This window comes from Mus caroli, unplaced genomic scaffold (assembly GCF_978045245.1).
Source record: "Mus caroli unplaced genomic scaffold, Mus_caroli_1 scaffold_5, whole genome shotgun sequence".
Classification (NCBI taxonomy): Eukaryota; Metazoa; Chordata; class Mammalia; order Rodentia; family Muridae; genus Mus; species Mus caroli.
This window is the reverse complement of record NW_028227260.1, coordinates 59,469,639-59,483,372: the sequence shown is the minus strand read 5'-3', so window position 1 is coordinate 59,483,372 and position 13,734 is coordinate 59,469,639. Positions and strand designations below refer to the sequence as shown.

Genomic DNA, 13,734 nt, shown 5'->3' with positions numbered 1-13,734 from the left:
GAAGCTACAAAGAACAGAGTAGAGATCTCAAGGGAAAGGTATTTAAGTCATGGGAGAAAATGATCTATAACTATTCGTTTCCAAAAATGTGTATGGAATTTCTATTTGACCTATATTTCTGAGATATTACTATGCTTTAGCATCACCAGGAGCATCTTAACTAAATTCTTAGATCTTTATTTCAACATAAAAATGCAAGAATGGATTTAGCAACTGAATATTCAGTAGCACTCTAGATAATTTTAAGGAATATGACTTTCTACATCATATAATTTCAAACTTTCTGTTTCAGATTGTTAAATGCAAATAAACAAACCTTTTATAAAAGTCTACAGAGTGATTTCTGTCTTTAATTTTATGAAACATTGCAATCATTAGGTATGTAAACCTATGTTAAATATAGTGACAAACATTTAAAAAGAAGCTAACTGAAAATTGTACAAGTCTATTTATGCCCATAGTTACTAGTGAATTTTTAAAAGTTTCATGTTGGTGGATGCTAGTACATTTTTTTTCCTGTTGTAAGGTATTAATGGTTAGAGTTGAAAAGATGACGTAGAAGTTAAGAGTTGTTTCTTGTCTTTTAGAGGGCATAATTTCATTCCCAGAGCCCATGCTGGCCAGCTGTGAGATGCCTGTTAACTATAGGGAACCTGACACCCTCTCCTTGTTTATGTAGGCTCCCACATGTGTGTGTTAGCACAGCCCTCCACCTAATACACACACACACACACACACACACACACACACACACGCACACAGATAATAAAAGCAAATTTTTAGAATGTTTACAGTTTAAGAAATAATTTTAACTAACCATTGAAACAGTAGGAGCCCATTAGTTTTGGTAGCTACTTTAATGGAGTGGTTCTTTTATGGTTAAGATCAAATGGTGAATTTATCTTTTATCATAAATATTCACTTACTCAATCTTCAGGAACTTCACAATTTCCTTGTTCTCCTTGGCATCATGGAAATATATGAAATTCTAAAACTAAAAGTATAGTTAACCAATTCTGACGATTCTCAATTAATAACTAAATTCAAGCATGGACTGCTAATTAGTTTGCTGAGAATTTTACAAACCTCTGGTAACTAAGATGAATAATTTTCTCAGATTACCAGTTATTCTATATTATAATAAATATACCCAAGTATCCCTCACCACGAAGTGACAATCATTTTTAGGATTAAATGCTCATTTTCTTGTTGTCGGAAACACAATTAAGTTATTCTGTTGATGAGTAGACCTGACTTTAATACTCCATACCTTAGGGGCTGGGGAGATGGCTCAGGGGTTAAGAGCATCCACTGATCTTCCACACATCATAAGTTAAATTCCCAGCAACCACATGGTGGCTCACAACCATTTGTAATTGGATCTGATGCCCTCTTCTGGTTTGTCAGTGACAGTGTACTCATATAAATAAATAAATAAATAAATAAATAAATAAATAAATAAATACTCCACACATTGATTTTTTTAACCCACATATATGACTTTAAGTTATGAAATACAGTTAAGAAGAACAGTTATGCTTACACGACAATATTCTTGTGAATATCTGAGGTGGATTAGCCTTGGGAGAGGCAACCTTAATAAACATTTCTTCCAGTATTTTGGCACTGACAGCTATGTTGATTAACTCATACTTAATTTTGTAAGTGTCTAATACTCTCATAGCTTCATTCTGTCTGTGTTTTACCTAGATAGAAAAAAAGAGATGACATGTTATTCAATTTACTGTAATACTTTTATGTATTGTGTTCTTACCTATTCATTAAGTTATAAAAGAGGAACAGCCATTATTGGTGGCAGGCATTGGTGCAAAACTATGCAATTTTGTTGTTAAACTACACATATGTATATATTATATGTAGTTTATATATCATACGTATTATGATATATGGCACATATATATTATATAAATATATATATTTAAAAATTTTGGAATTGAACAGAACCACAATTTTTTTAAAAAGTTGTGTGGCAATCTAAGAAATATATATGTTTGTACAATCATGCATAAAAAATTAGAAAGATGGCCAAAGTGAACAATTCCAAGGCATTAGACCTTGCTTTGAAAAACAAACAACCTGTATATATATGTACACACACACACACACACATATGTATATATATATATATATATATATATATATATATATATATATATGAGGGAAAACAATAAGACATTAATCAGAAAATAGAATGAAAGATTAAATACTTCATGAAATTAAGATATAAAAAATGAATGATTAATTTGTGTTGTGCTCTTGAACTGTCAAATTTGTATCTTCTATTAACAGACTATATCTAGTGTTTAACTGTCTTTTAAAACACACAATGGTTCAAGTACAATTGTAACAGCTTGGTTTTTAAACTTATTTTATAACTGAAAATTGAATAACTATAAGAAATAATAGTAAAATTGAGGTTTCTTTGTTTTCATGTTATAATCTTGAGTAATCTTGTCAAATAACACTTTTGATACTAGAATGTGATAACAATTTGACAAGCCCCATCCCCAACATGTTGAAGTGGGATTTCTGTAAAATGCATGCCAGTAAGATTTTTGTTTGATGTTCAAAAGATGTAACCCAGTTATACTTCAAAAATGCTTGTCTGCATGCAAAGGACAGCAGAGAAATTTCTAAAATTCCAAAATTCAGTGTTTCTACCTTCTCATTAAGTTTTTAAAATTGCACAATATGTTTCATGAGACTTGAGTCATCTTTGCATAGTATTTTTCTAAAGCTTTCCAGACAAACCCATTAAGAGAACAGTTACATAGATCAGTGATATTCAGTTTGTGATTCACAGGCTGGCTGCCTCATCATCACTTCCACTTCAATTCTACAGTAGTAGAAATGCTGAGGGTAGTACCAGGAATGATCTGTTCTAGCATCCCTGCCCAATGATTGTTATGCAACAGTTGGAGTGCCAAAGATCAGCAGTTTAGTGTTGCATTCTTTGTGGTTCTTAGTTGAAATCGTTCCTTGTTTTAGGCAGTTATGCCCAATAGCATATAAGTCACATGTTTGTTTGCTGATATTTTAAAACTAGAGAAATATGTTATAATTTACTTTCTTTAAAACCACTTCTTATTTTTATGCAAAATAGTAATGTAATTGACCAGGTTTTATATAAAAGCAATCTCCTTTTCCTAGACTGAGGTCAAATCGCATTCTTCCCTTCATCTAGAGTGTGTAATGTGTAGCAAGGATGTGATGACTGCTTGGCAGCCATTTATTTGTTGTCCTGAAAGTGGAACTCTGAAGTGTAAAAATTCTAGTCCTTCAGTCTTTGAGTACAGTGCATGATGGCTTTTGAAGACAGCATGATAAAAATATATGTAACATACCAACATTTATGATTACATTTTGTAATGACACTTTGAATACTTTATGTTAAATGTGCATACTAAAATTAATCTCACTTTTTTCTATTTTAAATGACTAGTAATACATTTTAAATTACTCAGGTAACTCTCATTATGCTTCTATTGGGCAGTGCTGTTCTGTAATACTTCCTAAATATTGCTCAAAATAATTAATCATTTCATGTAAGAAATATGTGACCTATGAAAATATAACAACGTATTAGAAATAAACAGTTGGCCCTTTCATGAGTTGTTTGGTCTTCTCTGGGGAAATGAGCTATATGCGTACTGTGTTTGTTTGTTTCTCTCCCATCCTAAATGGAGTTAACTAGTTCTTGTACACTTGAAATATGGACAAAACTATTGGATTCCTTAAGTTCAAGATACCAGAAACTTCTAATATCAGTAAATTCTTAGAGCACAACAGGAGTAAGGGAGTTAACAGCCATTTTGGTAGGTCCTTGCAAATCCCACTTCCACCCAACATGATAAAATAAAGTAGAATAAAAAATATTTAGAAAGGCAGAAAAGGCATGATAATCTTAACAAAATCTTGAAGTCCCCAACTATGGTATTTTTACTCTAAGCCCCTCCTGTTGCCTTCCTCCAACTGAGGCACTTCCTACTCATCTCCCTGGAGACTGTCATGCTGGCATAGTAAATTATAATATTACTCATTGTTTTCAGTCTGCAGTTACTCTTCAAATGTATTGGGTCCAACACTTTACTGCTGTCTTCTGGTCAGCTTTCTTTCTGGTTACCGGCTTTCTGAAGTCTGAACATGGAGCCAGGCTAAACTTTGCTTTCTCTCTGAGGGTTGCTAAGGGCCTGCACTTAGGATTGGCTAAGGAGCAAGTGCTCCTTTGTGACGCAGGCTGGTGTCCATTCTGAGAAAAACTGGTTCCTGGTGACCAGAGTGCAGGAAGCCCCACCCGCCTGCCCTGAAAGGAAGAGAGATTGTGCTCCCTTGAGTAATACCCACTAGCTAACACCTCTTTTTTTGCCCATCTGCCAAGTTCTGGGGTCGAAACAGGAAAAACTAACACACTCTACATTTCTGCTCTTTCCCCTTCTCTGTTTAGAAAGGGAGGGCAGCTACATATTTTGCTGGCCATTCCTGCCTCCCCTGGCACAGAGAGAGGGAGAAAATTCATTAAAAATACAGTGTGGCTTGTGAAGAAAAGAGACAAATAAACCTGAGTTGCCTTAGTTTGTAAGGTCAGTACAAACAGATCCAGGCAGGATATGACCAACATAGCAACATTTCCCCAAGTCTTGACACAGGAAAGTTCTCTTTTCCTCTCTCCCACTGGGCTCCCTTGTTGAAACGTCCTTGTTGAAACGTGCTTTGCAGTCTGCCCTTTTCTTCTTGAGGTCAACCTTGCAATGTGTGCAATAGCCTCTGCAGCTCCTGGTGCTTCCTCTTCTCCCCTCACTCCACCCTCCACTCGCTGTGTAAAATGTCTGCTTCTTCTTCCTTATATTCATAGTTCATTTTTTAGTGTACATTTTCTAGCTACAACTTTTTAACATTAAAAAATATTTTAATTATATATCTGTACCTGAATAAGATGATGTATGTACTAATTATGTTTTCTGTGCCTGTCTGAAGGTAGGAGTACAGGCCCAAGAGGCCTGGAGTTATAGGCAACCAGTTGGGAGCCACCTGACATTAACATTGGGATTTGAATTCTGGTCCTCTTGAAGACCAGTACACACTGTTAAACAGGGATCTGTCCAGACACAAGTATAAGTTATTGACATATTTGTACATTGAGGAGGAGTTTGCCAAAAGTGGGTATATAATGGAAGTTAAGTTCTTCATTATAGTATCCTAATTATTTTATTTTTTTTTAAATTTTAATATTTTTTATTACGTATTTTCCTCAATTACATTTCCAATGCTATCCCAAAAGTCCCCCATACCCCCCCCCACTTCCCTACCCACCCATTCCCATTCTTTTGGTCCTGGCATTCCCCTGTATTGGGGCATATAAAGTTTGCAAGTCCAATGGGCCTCTCTTTCCAGTGATGGCTGACTAGGCCATCTTTCCATACATATGCAGCTAGAGACAAGAGCTCCAGGGTACTGGTTAATTCATTATGTTGTTCCCCCTATAGGGTTGCATATCCCTTTAACTCCTTGGGTACTTTCAATAGCTTCTCCATTGGGAGCCCTGTGATCCATCCAATAGCTGACTGTGAGCATCCACTTCATTGTTTGCTAGGCCCCGGCATAGTCTCACAAGAGACAGTTATATCTGGGTCCTTTCAGCAAAATCTTGCTAGTGTATGCAATGGTGTCAGCATTTGGAGGCTGATTGTGGGATGGATCCCTGGATATGGCAGTCTCTAGATGGTCCATCCTTTCATCACAGCTACGAACTTTGTCTGTGTAACTCCTTCCATGGGTGTTTTGTTCCCAATTCTAAGAAGGGGCATAGTGTCCACACTTTGGTCTTCATTCTTCTTGAGTTTCATGCGTTTAGCAAATTGTATCTTGTATCTTGGGTATCCTAAGTTTTGGGCTAATATCCACTTATCAGTGAATACATATTGTGTGAGTTCCTTTGTGATTGTGTTACCTCACTCAAGATGATGCCCTCCAGGTCCATCCATTTGGCTAGGAATTTCATAAATTCATTCTTTTTAATAGCTGAGTAGTACTCATTTGTGTAAATGTACCATAATTTCTGTATCCATTCCTCTGTTGAGGGGCATCTGAGTTCTTTCCAGCTTCTGGCTATTATAAATAAGGCTGCTATGAACATAGTGGAGCATGTGTCCTTCTTACCGGTTGGGACATCTTCTGGATATATGCCCAGGAGAGGTATTGCTGGATCCTCCAGTAGTACTATGTCCAATTTTCTGAGGAACCGCCAGACTGAGTTCCAGAGTGGTTGTACAAGCTTGCAATCCCACCAACAATGGAGGAGTGTTCCTCTTTCTCCACATCCTCGCCAGCATCTGCTGTCACCTGAATTTTTGATCTTAGCCATTCTGACTGGTGTGAGGTGGAATCTCAGGGTTGTTTTGATTTGCATTTCCCTGATGATTAAGGATGTTGAACATTTTTTCAGGTGTTTCTCTGCTATTCGGTATTCCTCAGGTGAGAATTCTTTGTTCAGTTCTGAGCCCCATTTTTTAATGGGGTTATTTGATTTTCTGGAGTCCACCTTCTTGAGTTCTTTATATATATTGGATATTAGTCCCTTATCTGATTTAGGATAGGTAAAGATCCTTTCCCAATCTGTTGGTGGTTTTTTTGTCTTATTGATGGTGTCTTTTGCCTTGCAGAATCTTGGCAGTTTCATGAGGTCCCACTTGTAAATTCTCGATCTTATAGCACAAGCCATTGCTGTTCTATTCAAGAATTTTTCCCCTGTGCCCATATCTTCAAGGCTTTTCCCCACTTTCTCCTCTATAAGTTTCAGTGTCTCTGGTTTTATGTGAAGTTCCTTGATCCACTTAGACTTGACCTTAATACAAGGAGATAGGAATGGATCAATTCACATTCTTCTACATGATAACAACCAGTTGTGCCAGCACCATTTGTTGAAAATGCTGTCTTTCTTCCACTCAATGGTTTTAGTTCCCTTGTCGAAGATCAAGTGTCCATAGGTGTGTGGGTTCATTTCTGGGTCTTCAATTCTATTTCATTGGTCTACTTGTCTGTCACTATACCAGTACCACACAGTTTTTGTCACAATTGCTCTGTAGTAAAGCTTTAGGTCCAGCATTCCACCAGAGTTTCTTTTATCCTTGAGAAGAGTTTTTGCTATCCTAGGTTTTTTGTTATTCCAGATGAATTTGCAGATTGCACTTTCTAATTCGTTGAAGAATTGAGTTGGAATTTTGATGGGGATTGCATTGAATCTGTAGATTGCTTTTGGCAAGATAGCCATTTTTACAATGTTGATCCTGCCAATCCATGAGCATAGGAGATCTTTCGATCTTCTGAGATCTTCTATAATTTCTTTCTTCAGAGACTTGAAGTTTTTATTATACAGATCTTTCACTTCCTTAGTTAGAGTCACGCCAAGATATTTTATATTATTTGTGACTATTGAGAAGGGTGTTTTTTCCCTGATTTCTTTCTCAGCCTGTTTATTCTTTGTGTAGAAAAAGGCCATTAATTTGTTTGAGTTAATTTTATATCCAGCTACTTCACCGAAGCTGTTTATCAGGTTTAGGAGTTCTCTGGTGGAATTTTTAGGGTCACTTATATATACTATCCTATCATCTGCAAAAAGTGATATTTTGACTTCATCTTTTCCAATTTGTATCCCTTTGATCTCCTTTTGTTGTCAAATTGAGTTGGCTAGGACTTCAAGTACGATGTTGAATAGGTATGGAGAAAGTGGACAGCCTTGTCTAGTCCCTGATTTTAGAGGGATTGCTTCAAGCTTCTCACCATTTATTTTGATGTTGGCTACTGGTTTGCTCTAGATTGTTTTTATCATGTTTATGTATGGGCCTTAAATTCCTGATCTTTCCAAGACTTTTATCATGAATGGGTGTTGGATCTTGTCAAATGATTTTTCTGCATCTAACAAGATGCTCATGTGGTTTTTGTCTTTGAGTTTGTTTATATACTGGATTACGTTGATGTATTTCCTTATATTGAACCATCCCTGCATCCCTGGGATGAAACCTACTTGGTCAGGATGGATGATTGTTTTGATGTGTTCTTGGATTCGGTTAGCAAGAACTTTTTTGAGGATTTTTGCATCAATATTCATAAGGGATATTGGTCTGAAGTTTTCTATCTTTGTTGGGTCTTTTTGTGGTTTAGGTATCAGAGTAATTGTGGCTTCATAGAATGAGTTGGGTAGAGTACCTTCTGTTTCTATTTTGTGGAATAGTATCTGAAGAACTGGGATTAGATCTTCTTTGAAGGTCTGATAGAACTCTGCACTAAACCCATCTGGTCCTGAGCTTTTTTTGGTTGGGAAACTATTAATGACTGCTTCTATTTCTTTGGGGGATATAGGGCTGTTTAGATCATTAACCTGATCTTGATTCAACTTTGGTATCTGGTATCTGTCAAGAAACTTCTCCATTTCATCCAGGTTCTCCAGTTTTGTTGAGTATAGCTTTTTGTAGAAGGATCTGATGGTGTTTTGGATTTCTTCAGGATCTGTTGTTATGTCTCCTTTTTCATTTCTGATTTTGTTAATTAGAATGCTTTCCCTGTGCTGTCTAGTGAGTCTGGCTAAGGGTTTATCTATCTTGTTGATTTTCTCAAAGAACCAGCTCCTTGATTGGTTGATTCTTTGAATAGTTCTTCTTGTTTCCACTTGGTTGATTTTGCCCATGAGTTTGATTATTTCCTGCCGTCTACTCCTCTTGGGTGAATTTGCTTCCTTTTGTTCTAGGGCTTTTAGGTGTGTTGTCAAGCTGCTAATGTGTCCTCTCTCTAGTTTCTTTTTGGAGGCACTCATAGCTATGAGTTTTCCTCTTAGAAATGCTTTCATTGTGTCCCATAAGTTTGGGTACGTTGTGGCTTCATTTTCATTGAACTCTAAAAAGTCCTTAATTTCTTTCTTTATTCCTTCCTTGACCAATGTATCATTGAGAAAAGTGTTGTTCAGTTTCCACGTGAATGTTGGCTTTCTATTATTTATTTTGTTATTGAAGATCAGCCTTAGTCCATGGTGATCTGATAGGATGCATGGGACAATTTCAATATATTTGTATCTGTTGAGGCCTGTTTTGTGACCAATTATCTGGTCAATTTTGGAGAAGGTACCATGAGGTGCTTAGAAGAATGTATATCCTTTTGTTTTAGGATAGAATGTTCTGTAGATATCTGCCAGATCCATTTTATTCATAACTACTGTTAGTCTCACTGTGTCCCTGTTTAGTTTCTGTTTCCATGATCTGTCCATTAGTGAAAGTGGTGTGTTGAAGTCTCCCACTATTATTGTATGAGGTGCAATGTGTGCTTTGAGATTTACTAAAGATTCTTTAATGTATGTGGCTGCCTTTGTATTTGGAGCATAGATATTCAGAATTGATAGTTCCTCTTTGAGGATTTTTCCTTTGATGAGTATGAAGTGCCCCTCCCTGTCTTTTTTAATGACTTTGGGTTGGAAGTCAATCTTATCAGATATTATAATGCCTACTCCAGCTTGTTTCTTCATACCATTTGCTTGGAAAATTGTTTTCCAGCCTTTCATTCTGAGGTAGTGTCTATCTTTTTCTCTGAGATGAGTTTCCTGTAAGCAGCAAAATGTTGGGTCTTGTTTTTATAACCAGTTTGTTAGTCTATGTCTTTTTATTGGGGAGTTAGTCCATTGATATTAAGAGATATTAAGGAAAAGTAATTGTTGCTTCCTGTTATTTTTGTTGTTAAAGTTGGCATTCTCTTCTTGTGGCTGTCTTCTTTTAGGTTTGTTGAGGGATTACCTTCTTGTTTTTTCTAGGGTGTGGTTCCCGTCCTTTTATTTTTATTTTTTTTCTTTTTTCTGTTATTATCCTTTGAAGGGCTGGATTCGTGGAGAGATAATGTGTGAATTTGGTTTTGTCTTGGAATACTTTGGTTTATCCATCTATGTTAATTGAGAGTTTGGCTGGGTATAGTAGCCTGGGCTGGAATTTGTGTTCTTTTAGTGTTTGTATAACACCTGTCCAGGATCTTCTGGCTTTCATAGTCTCTGGTGAAAAATCTGGTGTAATTCTGATAGGCTTGCCTTTATATGTTACTTGGCCTTTTTCTCTTACTGCTTTTAGTATTCTATCTTTATGTAGTGCATTTGTTGTTCTGATTATTATGTGTCGGGAGGTATTTCTTTTCTGGTCAAGTCTATTTGGAGTTCTGTAGGCTTCTTGTATGTTCATGGGCATCTCTTTCTTTAGATTTGGGAAGTTTTCTTCTATAATTTTGTTGAAGATGTTTGCTGGTCCTTTGAGTTGAAAATCTTCATTCTCATCCACTCCTATTATCCGTAGGTTTGGTCTTCTCATTGTGTCCTGGATTTCCTGGATGTTTTGAGTTAGGATCTTTTTGCATTTTCCATTTTCTTTGATTGTTGTGCCGATGTTCTCTATGGAATCTTCTGCACCTGAGATTCTCTCTTCCATCTCTTGTATTCTGTTGCTGATGCTCGCATCTATGGTTCCAGATTTCTTTCCTAGGGTTTCTATCTCTAGTGTTGCCTCATTTTGGGTTTTCTTTATTGTGTCTACTTACCTTTTTAGGTCTAGTATGGTTTTGTTCATTTCCATCATCTGTTTGGATGTGTTTTAGTGTTTTTCTTTAAGGAATTCTACCTGTTTGGTTTTCTTTTCCTGTTTTTCTTTAAGGACTTCTACCTGTTTGGTTTTCTTTTCCTGTTTTTTCTTTAAGGACTTGTAACTCTTTAGCAATGTTCTCCTGTAATTCTTTAAGTGAGTTATTAAAGTCCTTCTTGATATCCTCTACCATCATCATGAGATATGCTTTTAAATCCAGGTCTAGCTTTTCGGGTGTGTTGGGGTGCCCTGGACTGGGCGAAGTGGGAGTGCTGGGTTCTGATGATGGTGAGTGGTCTTGGTTTCTGTTAGTAAGATTATTACGTTTACCTTTCACCATCTGGTAATCTCTGGAGTTGTTATAGTTGTCTCTGTTTAGAGATTGTTCTTCTGGTGATTCTGATTATCGTCTATCAGCAGACCTGGGAGACAGGCTCTCTCCTCTGTGTTTCAGTGGTTAGAGCACTCTCTGCTGACAAGCTCTCCTCTTACAGGGAAGGTGCACAGATATCTGGTGTTTGGACCTCCTCCTGGCCGAAGAAGAAGGCCCAAAACAGGACATTTCCCAGATGCTGTGTTGCTTTGGCAGGTCACAGAAGCTGTCAGGTTCTGTGGTGCACACTCTCACCTGTGCAGACTCCGCCTGTCCCAGAAGCTGTGTGCCTCTGTGATGCACACTCTCACCTGTGCAGACTAAGTTCCTAAGTTCGGTGGAGTCCTGGAACCAAGTTGGCGCTCCCTTCTCCTGAGGCAGAGGGCTCCCATGCCTAATTATTTTCAGTGATACAATATTGTATGTATTGCATGGCTCTACCCACTAATAAGAATTGATTTGTGGCTGAAGATGCAGCTCACTTGGTAGAGTATTCACCTAGTGTTTTGGAAGTCCTGGGTTCATGCCTAGCACCATGTATAGTAGGGGTAGTGGTACATAACTGTAATGCCTGCACCCAAAAGAAATGGAATCAGGAAGATCAGCAGATTTAGGGCATATTTAGATGCATAGAGAGTTACTGCTAGCCTGGGATACATGAGGCATGAGTCTTGAAGGAGAAATAGAGAGGGGAGGAGAAGGAGGAGGGAGAGGGGAAAGGGAGGGGAGGGAGGAGAGGAAGGGAGAGAGAGAGAGAGAGAGAGAGAGAGAGAGAGAGAGAGAGAGAGAGAGAGAGAGAGAGAGAGAGAGATATGAATTTGGTGAAATTGCAGTCTTGTTTAATGTTAAAGTGAGGATGATAGTGTATGGCTTCATTGTAGGCTGCTCAGAAAAACAGTATAATGAGTAATAGCTGTTAGACTCTGCATACTGCTAGGAATCATATCATTAGGTAAGACAGTATTTGTCTTCATGGAGCTGAGAATTCATAAGATAAAATCAAACCAACTATGTGCATTCAGGCAGGAATCCTGGAATGACAGAGATTAACAAACTCGAGGCATGTTTAATAATGGGAAAATATGTGAATAAAGTATTTTTTATTTCTTGTGGGTTTTTTATTGATTATTTTATTTATTTACATTTCAAATTTTGTCTTCCTTCTCAGTCTCCTCTCCATGAACCTCCCTATCTCATCCCCACTCCCTTTGCCTCTGAGAGGGTACTCCTCCCACCCATCCACTCGCTCCTCTTCGCTGGGGCAACAAGTCTCCACAGGACCAAGGGCCTTTCCTCCCATTGATGCCATATAATGGAGTCTTCTGCTACATATGTAACAGAAGCCATGGATCTACACATGTGTACTCTTTGGTTGGTAGTTTAGTCCCTGGGAGCTCTGAGGGATCTGGTTAGTTGGTATTGTTGTTCTTCCTATGGGGTTGCAATTCCCTTCAGCTCCTTCAGTCCTTCCCCTAACTCTTCCATTGGGGTCCTGTGTCTCAGTCAAATGGTTGTCTGTGAGTATCTGTATCTGTTTTAGTCAAGCTCTGGCAGAGCCTCCCAGAAGAAAGCTATATCAGGCTCTTGTCAGCAAGTACTGGGATTAAAGGCGTGCACCACTACACCCGGCAAGAATTATTTTAACTACCTAGAAGGAGTCCTCCATTTTGTCCCAAGCTTGGGGAGCTATCTGGACATGATGGCTTGTGATACCTTGATAGTAGTGTTTTCCAACAACTTCTTACACTTCTCTGAAACGGAACAATCCTAACTTCTCTCTGTGCCTGGTTCTTCTCATAAGGAAAAACAGTATCTCTTTCTTGGAATTTTAGGAAGATCAAATTGCTCTGTGTGAGATATTCTGAATAGTGTTTGACACATGACATACACAATTGATGGTGGAATCACATGGTGTATATTCTCTTACAGAGTACATACTTTACACATATACATAACATATGCTGCAGTGCCTAAGGACATGGAATCTTAGTCCAACTGTCTGCTCAAACATCTACTTCTATTAGTTACTAGTATTGTGACTGTAAAAAACATACATTCCATTTCTTTTCCTTTGTTTTCTCTGTAAAATGAATAATTGTGTGTTTCTTAAATAATCTACATGACAATTTATAATGTTGTCATATAGCCAAATGTGTTGACACATGCCTATAATCTCAGCTCTTGGGAGGCAGAGGCAGGAAGATTGTCATGAGGTTAAGGCCATTCTAGTCTCCATAACATATTCTAGGTCACCCAGTGCTACATTGTGAGACTGAGTAGTAAACAGAAAATCAAATAAAAGAATAATCAATTCACTATCATAAAATCATTAGAAATGCTCCATTTGTTCAGAGACCATCGTGGAAGAGGGCATGGAAAGATTATAAAATCTAAAGGTCAGGAAGGAGCAGAGGAAAACAGTGTCCTCTGGACAGGACATGACCACTGCACACATGAACTCACAGCAGCTGTGAGTACCTGTGTAAGACCTGTACAGTATCAAGCTAATCAACTTTTGAACGTGGAGGGCAGAGTGGCTAATAACCTCACACCCCGTAACTGAACATCTATTGACAGTCAGTGGCTTCTGAGGAGAAGGAGAGAAAGGTGTAATTCTTGAAAGAATTAATAAAACATGTTTAAATAAATGTTTAATTTAGTATTTCATCTCATAAATGTATGAATTAATAAATATTTTTAAAGGAAGGTTTTCATATTTCCTGTCATGGATGTATCAAAATT

At 37.5% G+C, this 13,734-nt stretch overlaps 1 pseudogene; it reads right to left on the bottom strand.

Annotated features, from left to right (window-relative positions):
• Positions 1-898: 898 nt before the first annotated feature.
• LOC147004607 (SH3 domain-binding glutamic acid-rich-like protein 3) lies at positions 899-4,061 on the bottom strand (annotated as a pseudogene).
• Between the last annotated feature and the right edge of the window lie 9,673 nt (positions 4,062-13,734).